At 35.4% G+C, this 15,191-nt stretch overlaps 16 non-coding genes across 16 annotated transcripts; 8 read left to right on the forward strand and 8 right to left on the reverse strand.

Moving 5' to 3' along the window:
* The first annotated feature begins 460 nt into the window (after positions 1-460).
* Trnag-gcc (transfer RNA glycine (anticodon GCC)) lies at positions 461-531 on the forward strand. Its single transcript has one exon. It is a non-coding gene; the product is annotated as a tRNA-Gly (tRNA).
* A 333-nt stretch (positions 532-864) lies between these two features.
* On the reverse strand, positions 865-936 carry Trnae-uuc (transfer RNA glutamic acid (anticodon UUC)). The gene has a single exon. It is a non-coding gene; the product is annotated as a tRNA-Glu (tRNA).
* Positions 937-7,113: 6,177 nt separating this feature from the next.
* Positions 7,114-7,184, forward strand: Trnag-gcc (transfer RNA glycine (anticodon GCC)). The gene has a single exon. It is a non-coding gene; the product is annotated as a tRNA-Gly (tRNA).
* Positions 7,185-7,498: 314 nt separating this feature from the next.
* Positions 7,499-7,570, reverse strand: Trnae-uuc (transfer RNA glutamic acid (anticodon UUC)). The gene has a single exon. It is a non-coding gene; the product is annotated as a tRNA-Glu (tRNA).
* Positions 7,571-8,195: 625 nt separating this feature from the next.
* Positions 8,196-8,266, forward strand: Trnag-gcc (transfer RNA glycine (anticodon GCC)). Its single transcript has one exon. It is a non-coding gene; the product is annotated as a tRNA-Gly (tRNA).
* Positions 8,267-8,599: 333 nt separating this feature from the next.
* On the reverse strand, positions 8,600-8,671 carry Trnae-uuc (transfer RNA glutamic acid (anticodon UUC)). Its single transcript has one exon. It is a non-coding gene; the product is annotated as a tRNA-Glu (tRNA).
* Positions 8,672-9,296: 625 nt separating this feature from the next.
* Positions 9,297-9,367, forward strand: Trnag-gcc (transfer RNA glycine (anticodon GCC)). The gene has a single exon. It is a non-coding gene; the product is annotated as a tRNA-Gly (tRNA).
* A 593-nt stretch (positions 9,368-9,960) lies between these two features.
* On the reverse strand, positions 9,961-10,032 carry Trnae-uuc (transfer RNA glutamic acid (anticodon UUC)). Its single transcript has one exon. It is a non-coding gene; the product is annotated as a tRNA-Glu (tRNA).
* A 625-nt stretch (positions 10,033-10,657) lies between these two features.
* Trnag-gcc (transfer RNA glycine (anticodon GCC)) lies at positions 10,658-10,728 on the forward strand. Its single transcript has one exon. It is a non-coding gene; the product is annotated as a tRNA-Gly (tRNA).
* A 593-nt stretch (positions 10,729-11,321) lies between these two features.
* On the reverse strand, positions 11,322-11,393 carry Trnae-uuc (transfer RNA glutamic acid (anticodon UUC)). The gene has a single exon. It is a non-coding gene; the product is annotated as a tRNA-Glu (tRNA).
* Positions 11,394-12,018: 625 nt separating this feature from the next.
* Positions 12,019-12,089, forward strand: Trnag-gcc (transfer RNA glycine (anticodon GCC)). Its single transcript has one exon. It is a non-coding gene; the product is annotated as a tRNA-Gly (tRNA).
* A 314-nt stretch (positions 12,090-12,403) lies between these two features.
* On the reverse strand, positions 12,404-12,475 carry Trnae-uuc (transfer RNA glutamic acid (anticodon UUC)). Its single transcript has one exon. It is a non-coding gene; the product is annotated as a tRNA-Glu (tRNA).
* A 625-nt stretch (positions 12,476-13,100) lies between these two features.
* Positions 13,101-13,171, forward strand: Trnag-gcc (transfer RNA glycine (anticodon GCC)). The gene has a single exon. It is a non-coding gene; the product is annotated as a tRNA-Gly (tRNA).
* A 333-nt stretch (positions 13,172-13,504) lies between these two features.
* Positions 13,505-13,576, reverse strand: Trnae-uuc (transfer RNA glutamic acid (anticodon UUC)). Its single transcript has one exon. It is a non-coding gene; the product is annotated as a tRNA-Glu (tRNA).
* A 625-nt stretch (positions 13,577-14,201) lies between these two features.
* Positions 14,202-14,272, forward strand: Trnag-gcc (transfer RNA glycine (anticodon GCC)). Its single transcript has one exon. It is a non-coding gene; the product is annotated as a tRNA-Gly (tRNA).
* A 333-nt stretch (positions 14,273-14,605) lies between these two features.
* On the reverse strand, positions 14,606-14,677 carry Trnae-uuc (transfer RNA glutamic acid (anticodon UUC)). Its single transcript has one exon. It is a non-coding gene; the product is annotated as a tRNA-Glu (tRNA).
* Between the last annotated feature and the right edge of the window lie 514 nt (positions 14,678-15,191).

The following is a 15,191-nucleotide window of genomic DNA, read 5'->3' on the forward strand; positions in this document are numbered from 1 at the left end:
AATGTTCTGAAAGTGTATTTCGTTCGATCTTAAAAAAAATAAAGAAATAATGCAATGGTAATGTACATGCAGGTAGTTTGTCGGCAAAATCGCCAACACTAAATACTTTATTACAGTGGCCGTAATTAATGTTCATTTACCGAAATGGATTAGTCAACCACTCCCCCTTTTTACATCTAGATTTCCATTGTGAAGCGGTTTCAATTAACTGATTACTGACGCGAAACCGACGGCATATACACTAAGCATAGCATTTGAATCACGAGATTATGTCGCAGATTGGCAATTGAGTAAGTACCAAATGCACATCGTTTGTCTCTTGTCAGACATGTTTTTCGTGTTTCTACACGTTGTACCGACAATGTTGAATAATAAACATGCCATCTATCATACATACCATGTAACACGTGGTAATCATGTACTGTCCTTATATGATCTAGTTAGACATACTGTGTTATAAGCATCGGTGGTTCAGTGGTAGAATGCTCGCCTGCCACGCGGGCGGCCCGGGTTCGATTCCCGGCCGATGCATTTCTTTTTTCTTATCTTTGTCACTTTCTAAAGTACCAACTGGCAATGTAGAGTGAGGATAGCACAGTTTTATAGTTTCAATACTTAACAATAATGGACAGTTGTTTGAAATTAATTGTGGGGATAGGTTACAACATTCAAACAACTACTACAGTCTTTTTGAAAATTTCCTTTTACAAATGTAGGAATATCAAATGATGTAACTATTTCCTATCATGTCAGTTGAAAGTCAGAAAAGTCTAAACTAAATACACTTCTCATCTGTAACTTTTTCTTTCCTCATGACATGTATTACAACAACAGTAATGTGATAAAGATGATCAAAAACTAAAGCTCCGATGCCGGGAATCGAACCCGGGCCGTCTGGGTGAAAACCAGAAATCCTAACCACTAGACCACATCGGACTTACTATAACAAGCTTAATTTAAGCTACATTTAAGCAGGTATCGACTGTTTGATCACTGTGCTTAAACCATGTTTGTGTCAACATATGATAGGTGTGAGTCTGCATCAAAGTAAATCTTTTCAAAGCTTACCCTGTCTACCTTTCTTACACAGTTATGTGCCCTTAGAAAGCTAGTCGGTGATTATATCGGTGAGTGAAAAACTGCAAAAAACTGTGATTTAAAAGCATTTCATCAATTTATTCTTTCATGAATTAGTACAAGTGTCTCTCCGGAATATTAATATCAGCTGAAATATGTAAAATGTGACTCCGAAAAGACTTTTGATGATTGCATATGTTTTCAATACTTAACAATGATAGTGAAGGTTGAAATGTACTCACATTATATACTGTAGTTTTATATGTACAAAGGTGTAAATAATGAGTACTTCGTCAAATACGACAGATATAACGGTCAATCATGAAGATATTCAAGGCAATGATGACTTATTTGCAGATGAAATCGAAATTCAAAATGATATAAATAACATTAATTTAACACAATCAATAACCGATAGTCAATTCAATGATGACGACATGTATAGAATTATCCAGACAAAGTTTGGTCAATTAGATAGATATAATTTTAAAAGCGAATTATTACAAAATACTGACACAGATGATTTAAAACCTATCAGAAGCTCCCTTTTTGAATTAACAAAGAAAAAGGAACATGTACTATTAGAATCTAGACTCATCGAACGCACTCACCGTGAAAACGGACCGTCAATCGAAGAAAAGCTTTCTGATGACATTTACACCTTATTTAACTTTCTTGAGGGCAATCTCACAAGTAATGAACTAAAACCTTTAATTTCTCGAGGCAGACGGAATACGAATGCACATTTCGATACTGGCGATAACAGTGTACATGAGGTTCTCAACAAAATGACAAACCGTGAAACAAGCACCCAAGGCAATTCATATATACTTGCAACACTTCTCGAAATCAAACAAAGTTTCAATGAAAAACTTAAAACATTAAACGATAAAATCGACACAATAAATGAGAATTTCGAGTGTGAGATCAAGCGGCTTGCTAATGTGGTTCATGAAAAAGATAGACAAATGTATTTATTAAAAACAGAATTGTATGATGAAAAAGAAAAAGTAACTCGCCTAAGGTCAGAAATCAAACTACAATCTCAAGATTTAAAAGACCAAGAAGATAAGATACGCACGATTGACGAACAAAGACAAAATATTTTCAATAAAATAGTTAACCGACTAGAATCAATAGATGGTAAATGTAAAACACTTGGAAAAAATTCAATGTCTTATAGTGAGGCTTTAAATCGAAGTGCTGATGAAAAAATACATTCACAGACGAAAACCGCTAACTCTGAACTTGATAATCATCAAAGTTTACATTACGAAAACAACAGTATAAATAGCGCAAACAGGGATCATGTATATAATCAGGAAAACACAATGACAAAAAACACTTACGTGCATGCATACGCACGACCAAATACAGTGGAAAGACCAGTTTCTACAGAACAGATTCAACAAATACAAACTCGAGTCACAAACGGAGATACAAGTGTATTTCGTGGTGTTGTAAGGAAACGTTCCAGAAGAATCGTACTTTACAATGTAACTGCTGATAAACCTTTCGAACTAGTTGATACTGCAATTAGAAACTTTGCGTCAAGTAAAGGGGTTAATATAACTTTTGTAAAACTGCTAATAAAACGACAATACAAAGACATTGCAACATATACTCTTCGTGCTAACATCAACGAGAGGGACTTTGCTGCAGTAGAAAACGATGACTTCTTTTGGCCAGAAGGCGTTTACTGGCGAGACTATATCCCACAAAACAAACATCAATAACATTCATGTTCAATCTGTTATATATTGTATATTTTATTTTTCTCATGTTGTTACGAATAACAACATGGAATATGAGAGGCGCTATGTATGGCACCTCATATTTCGAAAACTTGCTTAAAGACTCTGATATATGTATTGTAACAGAGCACTGGTTAAATAGAACTAATATTACATTTTTATATGAGTTAGCAAATGATTTTCGAGTATTTTCATGCTTTAGCTCTAGTTCAGTAAATTCAAACAGAGGCTCTGGTGGAGTAGCTATTCTTGTAAGGAAAACATTTGGTTTTAAGACTTCTAATTTAATTTTTGATAATGACAGAATTTGTGCTGTCAAATTATCCAAGCATGGTTATGAAAGTTTATGTATCATAGGTACTTTACTACCATCAACAAATCATTCAGCTGAAGAGTATTTACAATATTTTCAAACTGTGTGTAGTATTTATGATAGAATGTCAGTTGATTGTGTAACTGTAATAGGTGGTGATTTTAATACTGATATTGCAGTAACAAGTTTAAGTAGTAAATCAAAAAATGTCATAGACTTCATTACAAAAAATAATTTATCTCCTGTTCCATTGATGTCCGGTCGTAAAGGCCCTGATTTTACATTTAGGTCTAAAGATATGACACGTAAAACTATGATTGATTATATTTTCATTCCAGAATTCTTTTGTAATGGCTTTACAAATTTAGAAGTCAGAAATGACTGTCCATTTAATGTTTCAGATCATTATCCTATTTTGATTTTCTTAGATATGAATTTGCTATGTAATACATCAAATAAATTTCATCTTTATCGTAAAGTTCTAATGTGGTCGAGATGTGATGAATGGGAGAAGAAATATTATCAAACAGAACTAGACAAATTACTAAATTTTGAAGTTTTACCTTTGAACTCGTGTGAAATAAACGAAAATTACATAGAACATATAAACTCAAATATTGTAAATGTTGTGCATATCGCTGCAAATTCTTGTATTCCCACTGGAAAATTTAGACACTATCTAAAACCGTACTGGAAAAGTAACAGCTTAGATTATTACCATAATAAGCAACGACAAGCTCGTAAAACGTGGCTGTCAATGGGACAAACACGAAACAACGACAATATTTTTTATAAACAGTATAAAGATCAGAAAAGAGAATTTCGAAAGCATAAACGTAATGCAGAGCGATTGTGGGAATCTGAAAAATTTGCTGATGTGCAAAAAGCAGCCGAAATGGACATAGGACAATTTTATCGTGTAGTGCGAAAGCATAGACAACAAAAATCGCCAGCAACTTGTTTGAACTATGATGGAAATACAGCTACTAATAACGGGGATATTTGCAAGTTGTGGAGTACTTATTTTAGCGATTTGTATACTCCTAATGAACACGAAAATGACAATTTTGATCAATCTTTTTATATGGATGTCACAGAAAAAATTCGTGAATATAGCAGTCAAATTAGCAAACCGTTTAATGCTTTTTTCGATGTGCCCTACACTGAAGATGAAATATATGAGCAAATTAAAACTTTAAAATGTGGTAAGGCTCCAGGACCGGACTATGTATGCAACGAACATATAATATACGGTGGTAATACCTTGTTGAAATGGATTTGTTATATTTTTAATATTATACTTAAATGCGAATACATTCCATTACTATATCGACATGGCATAATTATTCCGTTATATAAAGGAAATAACAAAGACAAGAGTAATCCGAATAGTTACAGAGCTATTGTCCTAACATCCGTATTTGGAAAATTACATGACAAAACAGTCCTTCATCGAATAAATAAAATGCTTACTGCACTTGATAAGACTTTTCCTGATCCTTTACAGTTTGGATTTGTTCCTGAACATGGTTCTATCCCCGCTTTATACACACTCAAAGAATGTATTAACGTGTTTATGAAAAGTAAATCTAAACTTTATGTTGGTTTTCTAGATAACGAGAAAGCGTTTGATAAGATCTGGCACGACGGACTTTTTCTGAAATTGAAAGAAATCGGTGTAACTGGTAAATTATGGAACATACTTTTTATGTCTTACAAATCTGCTAGTGCACATGTGCAATATAATGGACTCACTAGTGACAATTTCTCCATTTCGCAGGGTGTAGGGCAAGGGAGAGTACTCTCATCTTGGCTATTCTCCTTATATATAAATGACTTAATATTACAGCTGATTTCGACAAACTGTGGAATACGAATTGGTTATTTGAACATTCCTGCCATTCTTCTTGCGGACGACACAACCCTTCTTAGTGCTTCGCCAAAAGGTCTACAAGGTCTTCTTGACTGTGTACAAACTTATGCTTGTAAATGGAGACTTAAATATAACGGAACAAAAAGTTGTGTCTTGGCTTTTAATAATAATACAGATATTGACATTAAGCTTGGAAATACAAAAATAGCGTGTAAAACTGATACAATTTATGCTGGTACATTGATAACTAACAATAACAAAACGTTTGAAAGGACAAAAAATGCGACTAAGAAGTTAAAGAAAAATCTACACTCATTGTATAGTGCTGGAGTTAACCCGAAAGGCCTTACACCGATTACAAACACGTTAATATGGAAGCGTTTTGTTCTGCCTACAGCATTGTACTCTTGCGAAGTATGGGGACAACTCTCAAATTCTGAAATAGAACTTTTAGAAAGAACACAACGATATGCTGCGCGATATATACAGTGTATGGACAAATATTCACCAACGGACTCAACTATAAGCAACCTTGGTTTATGGTCATTGGAAGCTGTAATTGACAAATTCAAACTTTTATTTTTTGGGCGATTATGTAGGAGTAAATCTACCACAACTCATAAAAAAATATTCAACATGTGCATTAGTCAATTTATTCTGGATGAAAATGCCGAACACTCTATAACCTATAATCTTATTACAACTCTTGTTAAATACGATCTATTTTCTTTCCTTGAAACCTATGTAAATGAGGATTACATACCAGAAAAAGTGCTGTGGTCGAAAATTGTCCGTCAGTCTATTGAAATTTATGAAGAGAACATATGGAAAAGTAATTTAGAAAATAGAAACGAACTCAAAAGGTATTCCAAAATTCATCCTACCCTCTGTGAACATAGATTAATTCGGTTGACAGTTTTATATCCCAATGCAAAACTCGAACTGCTAGTACTTGTGGCTTTAGGATCGGCAGCCATTAAGAAAGCTACATGTACTCTATGTAACAAACAATCTTTCGATATCGTTAAACATTTAATAATGGAGTGTCATGTTCTATTGACAGAGAGAAATGTTATGTTTTATAAAATTGTAGATGAACTTCCCATTCAAAAATCTGTGGACATTTTCAATTTAGACGACGATGACCTTCTTGAAGTACTACTAGGATCTGTTAATGATATAGTATACGATCTCGATCCTATAGATTGGTCTAGAATGATGTATTACATAGCAAAACATGTTTACCCCATGTTTAAGAAATTCAGACATGTATTATTTGAAAACCGATTTAATTTTGAATTTTGAATAGACTTTGATTGAAAAACATTGTGTTTTTGTTGTGTATACAAGAATATGTCATTATATGAATTGTGTGTTTATCTAAATATGGATGTTGTTTTTTTTTTTTTTGGTTTTTTTTTTCATTGGGTATTTATCTCGAAATGTATGATATTTTGTTTATTGTGTAAATAATTATTAATTTCTGTTTGTATGCAAAATCTTCATATACATGGAGGAAATAAAGATTCATTCATTCATTCATTCATTCATTCATTCATTCATTCATTCATTCATCAAAGTAAATCTTTTCAAAGCTAACCCTGTCTACCTTTCTTACACAAACATATAGCAGTAATGTTCTGAAAGTGTATTTCGTTCGATCTTAAAAAAATAAAGAAATAATGCAATCATGGTAATGTACATGCAGGTAGTTTGTCGGCAAAATCGCCAACACTAAATACTTTATTACAGTGGCCGTAATTAATGTTCATTTACCGAAATGGATTAGTCAACCACTCCCCCTTTTTACATCTAGATTTCCATTGTGAAGCGGTTTCAATTAACTGATTACTGACGCGAAACCGACGGCATATACACTAAGCATAGCATTTGAATCACGAGATTATGTCGCAGATTGGCAATTGAGTAAGTACCAAATGCACATCGTTTGTCTCTTGTCAGACATGTTTTTCGTGTTTCTACACGTTGTACCGACAATGTTGAATAATAAACATGCCATCTATCATACATACCATGTAACACGTGGTAATCATGTACTGTCCTTATATGATCTAGTTAGACATACTGTGTTATAAGCATCGGTGGTTCAGTGGTAGAATGCTCGCCTGCCACGCGGGCGGCCCGGGTTCGATTCCCGGCCGATGCATTTCTTTTTTCTTATCTTTGTCACTTTCTAAAGTACCAACTGGCAATGTAGAGTGAGGATAGCACAGTTTTATAGTTTCAATACTTAACAATAATGGACAGTTGTTTGAAATTAATTGTGGGGATAGGTTACAACATTCATGATCAATTTCCTTTTACAAATGTAGGAATATCAAATGATGTAACTATTTCCTATCATGTCAGTTGAAAGTCGGAAAAGTCTAAACTAAATACACTTCTCATCTGTAACTTTTTCTTTCCTCATGACATGTTTTACAACAACAGTAATGTGATAAAGATGATCAAAAACTAAAGCTCCGATGCCGGGAATCGAACCCGGGCCGTCTGGGTGAAAACCAGAAATCCTAACCACTAGACCACATCGGACTTACTATAACAAGCTTAATTTAAGCTACATATAAGCAGGTATCGACTGTTTGATCACTGTGCTTAAACCATGTTTGTGTCAACATATGATAGGTGTGAGTCTGCATCAAAGTAAATCTTTTCAAAGCTAACCCTGTCTACCTTTCTTACACAAACATATAGCAGTAATGTTCTGAAAGTGTATTTCGTTCGATCTTAAAAAAATAAAGAAATAATGCAATGGTAATGTACATGCAGGTAGTTTGTCGGCAAAATCGCCAACACTAAATACTTTATTACAGTGGCCGTAATTAATGTTCATTTACCGAAATGGATTAGTCAACCACTCCCCCTTTTTACATCTAGATTTCCATTGTGAAGCGGTTTCAATTAACTGATTACTGACGCGAAACCGACGGCATATACACTAAGCATAGCATTTGAATCACGAGATTATGTCGCAGATTGGCAATTGAGTAAGTACCAAATGCACATCGTTTGTCTCTTGTCAGACATGTTTTTCGTGTTTCTACACGTTGTACCGACAATGTTGAATAATAAACATGCCATCTATCATACATACCATGTAACACGTGGTAATCATGTACTGTCCTTATATGATCTAGTTAGACATACTGTGTTATAAGCATCGGTGGTTCAGTGGTAGAATGCTCGCCTGCCACGCGGGCGGCCCGGGTTCGATTCCCGGCCGATGCATTTCTTTTTTCTTATCTTTGTCACTTTCTAAAGTACCAACTGGCAATGTAGAGTGAGGATAGCACAGTTTTATAGTTTCAATACTTAACAATAATGGACAGTTGTTTGAAATTAATTGTGGGGATAGGTTACAACATTCAAACAACTACTACAGTCTTTTTGAAAATTTCCTTTTACAAATGTAGGAATATCAAATGATGTAACTATTTCCTATCATGTCAGTTGAAAGTCGGAAAAGTCTAAACTAAATACACTTCTCATCTGTAACTTTTTCTTTCCTCATGACATGTATTACAACAACAGTAATGTGATAAAGATGATCAAAAACTAAAGCTCCGATGCCGGGAATCGAACCCGGGCCGTCTGGGTGAAAACCAGAAATCCTAACCACTAGACCACATCGGACTTACTATAACAAGCTTAATTTAAGCTACATATAAGCAGGTATCGACTGTTTGATCACTGTGCTTAAACCATGTTTGTGTCAACATATGATAGGTGTGAGTCTGCATCAAAGTAAATCTTTTCAAAGCTAACCCTGTCTACCTTTCTTACACAAGCATATAGCAGTAATGTTCTGAAAGTGTATTTCGTTCGATCTTAAAAAAATAAAGAAATAATGCAATGGTAATGTACATGCAGGTAGTTTGTCGGCAAAATCGCCAACACTAAATACTTTATTACAGTGGCCGTAATTAATGTTCATTTACCGAAATGGATTAGTCAACCACTCCCCCTTTTTACATCTAGATTTCCATTGTGAAGCGGTTTCAATTAACTGATTACTGACGCGAAACCGACGGCATATACACTAAGCATAGCATTTGAATCACGAGATTATGTCGCAGATTGGCAATTGAGTAAGTACCAAATGCACATCGTTTGTCTCTTGTCAGACATGTTTTTCGTGTTTCTACACGTTGTACCGACAATGTTGAATAATAAACATGCCATCTATCATACATACCATGTAACACGTGGTAATCATGTACTGTCCTTATATGATCTAGTTAGACATACTGTGTTATAAGCATCGGTGGTTCAGTGGTAGAATGCTCGCCTGCCACGCGGGCGGCCCGGGTTCGATTCCCGGCCGATGCATTTCTTTTTTCTTATCTTTGTCACTTTCTAAAGTACCAACTGGCAATGTAGAGTGAGGATAGCACAGTTTTATAGTTTCAATACTTAACAATAATGGACAGTTGTTTGAAATTAATTGTGGGGATAGGTTACAACATTCAAACAACTACTACAGTCTTTTTGAAAATTTCCTTTTACAAATGTAGGAATATCAAATGATGTAACTATTTCCTATCATGTCAGTTGAAAGTCGGAAAAGTCTAAACTAAATACACTTCTCATCTGTAACTTTTTCTTTCCTCATGACATGTATTACAACAACAGTAATGTGATAAAGATGATCAAAAACTAAAGCTCCGATGCCGGGAATCGAACCCGGGCCGTCTGGGTGAAAACCAGAAATCCTTTTTTTTTTTTTTATCTTTATTAAAATCAAACATCATATAATTTCCTTTTACAAATGTAGGAATATCAAATGATGTAACTATTTCCTATCATGTCAGTTGAAAGTCGGAAAAGTCTAAACTAAATACACTTCTCATCTGTAACTTTTTCTTTCCTCATGACATGTATTACAACAACAGTAATGTGATAAAGATGATCAAAAACTAAAGCTCCGATGCCGGGAATCGAACCCGGGCCGTCTGGGTGAAAACCAGAAATCCTAACCACTAGACCACATCGGACTTACTATAACAAGCTTAATTTAAGCTACATATAAGCAGGTATCGACTGTTTGATCACTGTGCTTAAACCATGTTTGTGTCAACATATGATAGGTGTGAGTCTGCATCAAAGTAAATCTTTTCAAAGCTAACCCTGTCTACCTTTCTTACACAAACATATAGCAGTAATGTTCTGAAAGTGTATTTCGTTCGATCTTAAAAAAATAAAGAAATAATGCAATGGTAATGTACATGCAGGTAGTTTGTCGGCAAAATCGCCAACACTAAATACTTTATTACAGTGGCCGTAATTAATGTTCATTTACCGAAATGGATTAGTCAACCACTCCCCCTTTTTACATCTAGATTTCCATTGTGAAGCGGTTTCAATTAACTGATTACTGACGCGAAACCGACGGCATATACACTAAGCATAGCATTTGAATCACGAGATTATGTCGCAGATTGGCAATTGAGTAAGTACCAAATGCACATCGTTTGTCTCTTGTCAGACATGTTTTTCGTGTTTCTACACGTTGTACCGACAATGTTGAATAATAAACATGCCATCTATCATACATACCATGTAACACGTGGTAATCATGTACTGTCCTTATATGATCTAGTTAGACATACTGTGTTATAAGCATCGGTGGTTCAGTGGTAGAATGCTCGCCTGCCACGCGGGCGGCCCGGGTTCGATTCCCGGCCGATGCATTTCTTTTTTCTTATCTTTGTCACTTTCTAAAGTACCAACTGGCAATGTAGAGTGAGGATAGCACAGTTTTATAGTTTCAATACTTAACAATAATGGACAGTTGTTTGAAATTAATTGTGGGGATAGGTTACAACATTCAAACAACTACTACAGTCTTTTTGAAAATTTCCTTTTACAAATGTAGGAATATCAAATGATGTAACTATTTCCTATCATGTCAGTTGAAAGTCGGAAAAGTCTAAACTAAATACACTTCTCATCTGTAACTTTTTCTTTCCTCATGACATGTATTACAACAACAGTAATGTGATAAAGATGATCAAAAACTAAAGCTCCGATGCCGGGAATCGAACCCGGGCCGTCTGGGTGAAAACCAGAAATCCTTTTTTTTTTTTTTATCTTTATTAAAATCAAACATCATATAATTTCCTTTTACAAATGTAGGAATATCAAATGATGTAACTATTTCCTATCATGTCAGTTGAAAGTCGGAAAAGTCTAAACTAAATACACTTCTCATCTGTAACTTTTTCTTTCCTCATGACATGTATTACAACAACAGTAATGTGATAAAGATGATCAAAAACTAAAGCTCCGATGCCGGGAATCGAACCCGGGCCGTCTGGGTGAAAACCAGAAATCCTAACCACTAGACCACATCGGACTTACTATAACAAGCTTAATTTAAGCTACATATAAGCAGGTATCGACTGTTTGATCACTGTGCTTAAACCATGTTTGTGTCAACATATGATAGGTGTGAGTCTGCATCAAAGTAAATCTTTTCAAAGCTAACCCTGTCTACCTTTCTTACACAAACATATAGCAGTAATGTTCTGAAAGTGTATTTCGTTCGATCTTAAAAAAATAAAGAAATAATGCAATGGTAATGTACATGCAGGTAGTTTGTCGGCAAAATCGCCAACACTAAATACTTTATTACAGTGGCCGTAATTAATGTTCATTTACCGAAATGGATTAGTCAACCACTCCCCCTTTTTACATCTAGATTTCCATTGTGAAGCGGTTTCAATTAACTGATTACTGACGCGAAACCGACGGCATATACACTAAGCATAGCATTTGAATCACGAGATTATGTCGCAGATTGGCAATTGAGTAAGTACCAAATGCACATCGTTTGTCTCTTGTCAGACATGTTTTTCGTGTTTCTACACGTTGTACCGACAATGTTGAATAATAAACATGCCATCTATCATACATACCATGTAACACGTGGTAATCATGTACTGTCCTTATATGATCTAGTTAGACATACTGTGTTATAAGCATCGGTGGTTCAGTGGTAGAATGCTCGCCTGCCACGCGGGCGGCCCGGGTTCGATTCCCGGCCGATGCATTTCTTTTTTCTTATCTTTGTCACTTTCTAAAGTACCAACTGGCAATGTAGAGTGAGGATAGCACAGTTTTATAGTTTCAATACTTAACAATAATGGACAGTTGTTTGAAATTAATTGTGGGGATAGGTTACAACATTCATGATCAATTTCCTTTTACAAATGTAGGAATATCAAATGATGTAACTATTTCCTATCATGTCAGTTGAAAGTCGGAAAAGTCTAAACTAAATACACTTCTCATCTGTAACTTTTTCTTTCCTCATGACATGTTTTACAACAACAGTAATGTGATAAAGATGATCAAAAACTAAAGCTCCGATGCCGGGAATCGAACCCGGGCCGTCTGGGTGAAAACCAGAAATCCTAACCACTAGACCACATCGGACTTACTATAACAAGCTTAATTTAAGCTACATATAAGCAGGTATCGACTGTTTGATCACTGTGCTTAAACCATGTTTGTGTCAACATATGATAGGTGTGAGTCTGCATCAAAGTAAATCTTTTCAAAGCTAACCCTGTCTACCTTTCTTACACAAACATATAGCAGTAATGTTCTGAAAGTGTATTTCGTTCGATCTTAAAAAAATAAAGAAATAATGCAATGGTAATGTACATGCAGGTAGTTTGTCGGCAAAATCGCCAACACTAAATACTTTATTACAGTGGCCGTAATTAATGTTCATTTACCGAAATGGATTAGTCAACCACTCCCCCTTTTTACATCTAGATTTCCATTGTGAAGCGGTTTCAATTAACTGATTACTGACGCGAAACCGACGGCATATACACTAAGCATAGCATTTGAATCACGAGATTATGTCGCAGATTGGCAATTGAGTAAGTACCAAATGCACATCGTTTGTCTCTTGTCAGACATGTTTTTCGTGTTTCTACACGTTGTACCGACAATGTTGAATAATAAACATGCCATCTATCATACATACCATGTAACACGTGGTAATCATGTACTGTCCTTATATGATCTAGTTAGACATACTGTGTTATAAGCATCGGTGGTTCAGTGGTAGAATGCTCGCCTGCCACGCGGGCGGCCCGGGTTCGATTCCCGGCCGATGCATTTCTTTTTTCTTATCTTTGTCACTTTCTAAAGTACCAACTGGCAATGTAGAGTGAGGATAGCACAGTTTTATAGTTTCAATACTTAACAATAATGGACAGTTGTTTGAAATTAATTGTGGGGATAGGTTACAACATTCAAACAACTACTACAGTCTTTTTGAAAATTTCCTTTTACAAATGTAGGAATATCAAATGATGTAACTATTTCCTATCATGTCAGTTGAAAGTCGGAAAAGTCTAAACTAAATACACTTCTCATCTGTAACTTTTTCTTTCCTCATGACATGTATTACAACAACAGTAATGTGATAAAGATGATCAAAAACTAAAGCTCCGATGCCGGGAATCGAACCCGGGCCGTCTGGGTGAAAACCAGAAATCCTAACCACTAGACCACATCGGACTTACTATAACAAGCTTAATTTAAGCTACATATAAGCAGGTATCGACTGTTTGATCACTGTGCTTAAACCATGTTTGTGTCAACATATGATAGGTGTGAGTCTGCATCAAAGTAAATCTTTTCAAAGCTAACCCTGTCTACCTTTCTTACACAAACATATAGCAGTAATGTTCTGAAAGTGTATTTCGTTCGATCTTAAAAAAATAAAGAAATAATGCAATGGTAATGTACATGCAGGTAGTTTGTCGGCAAAATCGCCAACACTAAATACTTTATTACAGTGGCCGTAATTAATGTTCATTTACCGAAATGGATTAGTCAACCACTCCCCCTTTTTACATCTAGATTTCCATTGTGAAGCGGTTTCAATTAACTGATTACTGACGCGAAACCGACGGCATATACACTAAGCATAGCATTTGAATCACGAGATTATGTCGCAGATTGGCAATTGAGTAAGTACCAAATGCACATCGTTTGTCTCTTGTCAGACATGTTTTTCGTGTTTCTACACGTTGTACCGACAATGTTGAATAATAAACATGCCATCTATCATACATACCATGTAACACGTGGTAATCATGTACTGTCCTTATATGATCTAGTTAGACATACTGTGTTATAAGCATCGGTGGTTCAGTGGTAGAATGCTCGCCTGCCACGCGGGCGGCCCGGGTTCGATTCCCGGCCGATGCATTTCTTTTTTCTTATCTTTGTCACTTTCTAAAGTACCAACTGGCAATGTAGAGTGAGGATAGCACAGTTTTATAGTTTCAATACTTAACAATAATGGACAGTTGTTTGAAATTAATTGTGGGGATAGGTTACAACATTCAAACAACTACTACAGTCTTTTTGAAAATTTCCTTTTACAAATGTAGGAATATCAAATGATGTAACTATTTCCTATCATGTCAGTTGAAAGTCGGAAAAGTCTAAACTAAATACACTTCTCATCTGTAACTTTTTCTTTCCTCATGACATGTATTACAACAACAGTAATGTGATAAAGATGATCAAAAACTAAAGCTCCGATGCCGGGAATCGAACCCGGGCCGTCTGGGTGAAAACCAGAAATCCTAACCACTAGACCACATCGGACTTACTATAACAAGCTTAATTTAAGCTACATATAAGCAGGTATCGACTGTTTGATCACTGTGCTTAAACCATGTTTGTGTCAACATATGATAGGTGTGAGTCTGCATCAAAGTAAATCTTTTCAAAGCTAACCCTGTCTACCTTTCTTACACAAACATATAGCAGTAATGTTCTGAAAGTGTATTTCGTTCGATCTTAAAAAAATAAAGAAATAATGCAATGGTAATGTACATGCAGGTAGTTTGTCGGCAAAATCGCCAACACTAAATACTTTATTACAGTGGCCGTAATTAATGTTCATTTACCGAAATGGATTAGTCAACCACTCCCCCTTTTTACATCTAGATTTCCATTGTGAAGCGGTTTCAATTAACTGATTACTGACGCGAAACCGACGGCATATACACTAAGCATAGCATTTGAATCACGAGATTATGTCGCAGATTGGCAATTGAGTAAGTACCAAATGCACATCGTTTGTCTCTTGTCAGACATGTTTTTCGTGTTTCTACAC

Source organism: Mytilus trossulus, chromosome 5 (genome assembly GCF_036588685.1).
Source record: "Mytilus trossulus isolate FHL-02 chromosome 5, PNRI_Mtr1.1.1.hap1, whole genome shotgun sequence".
In the NCBI taxonomy this organism is placed as follows: domain Eukaryota; kingdom Metazoa; phylum Mollusca; class Bivalvia; order Mytilida; family Mytilidae; genus Mytilus; species Mytilus trossulus.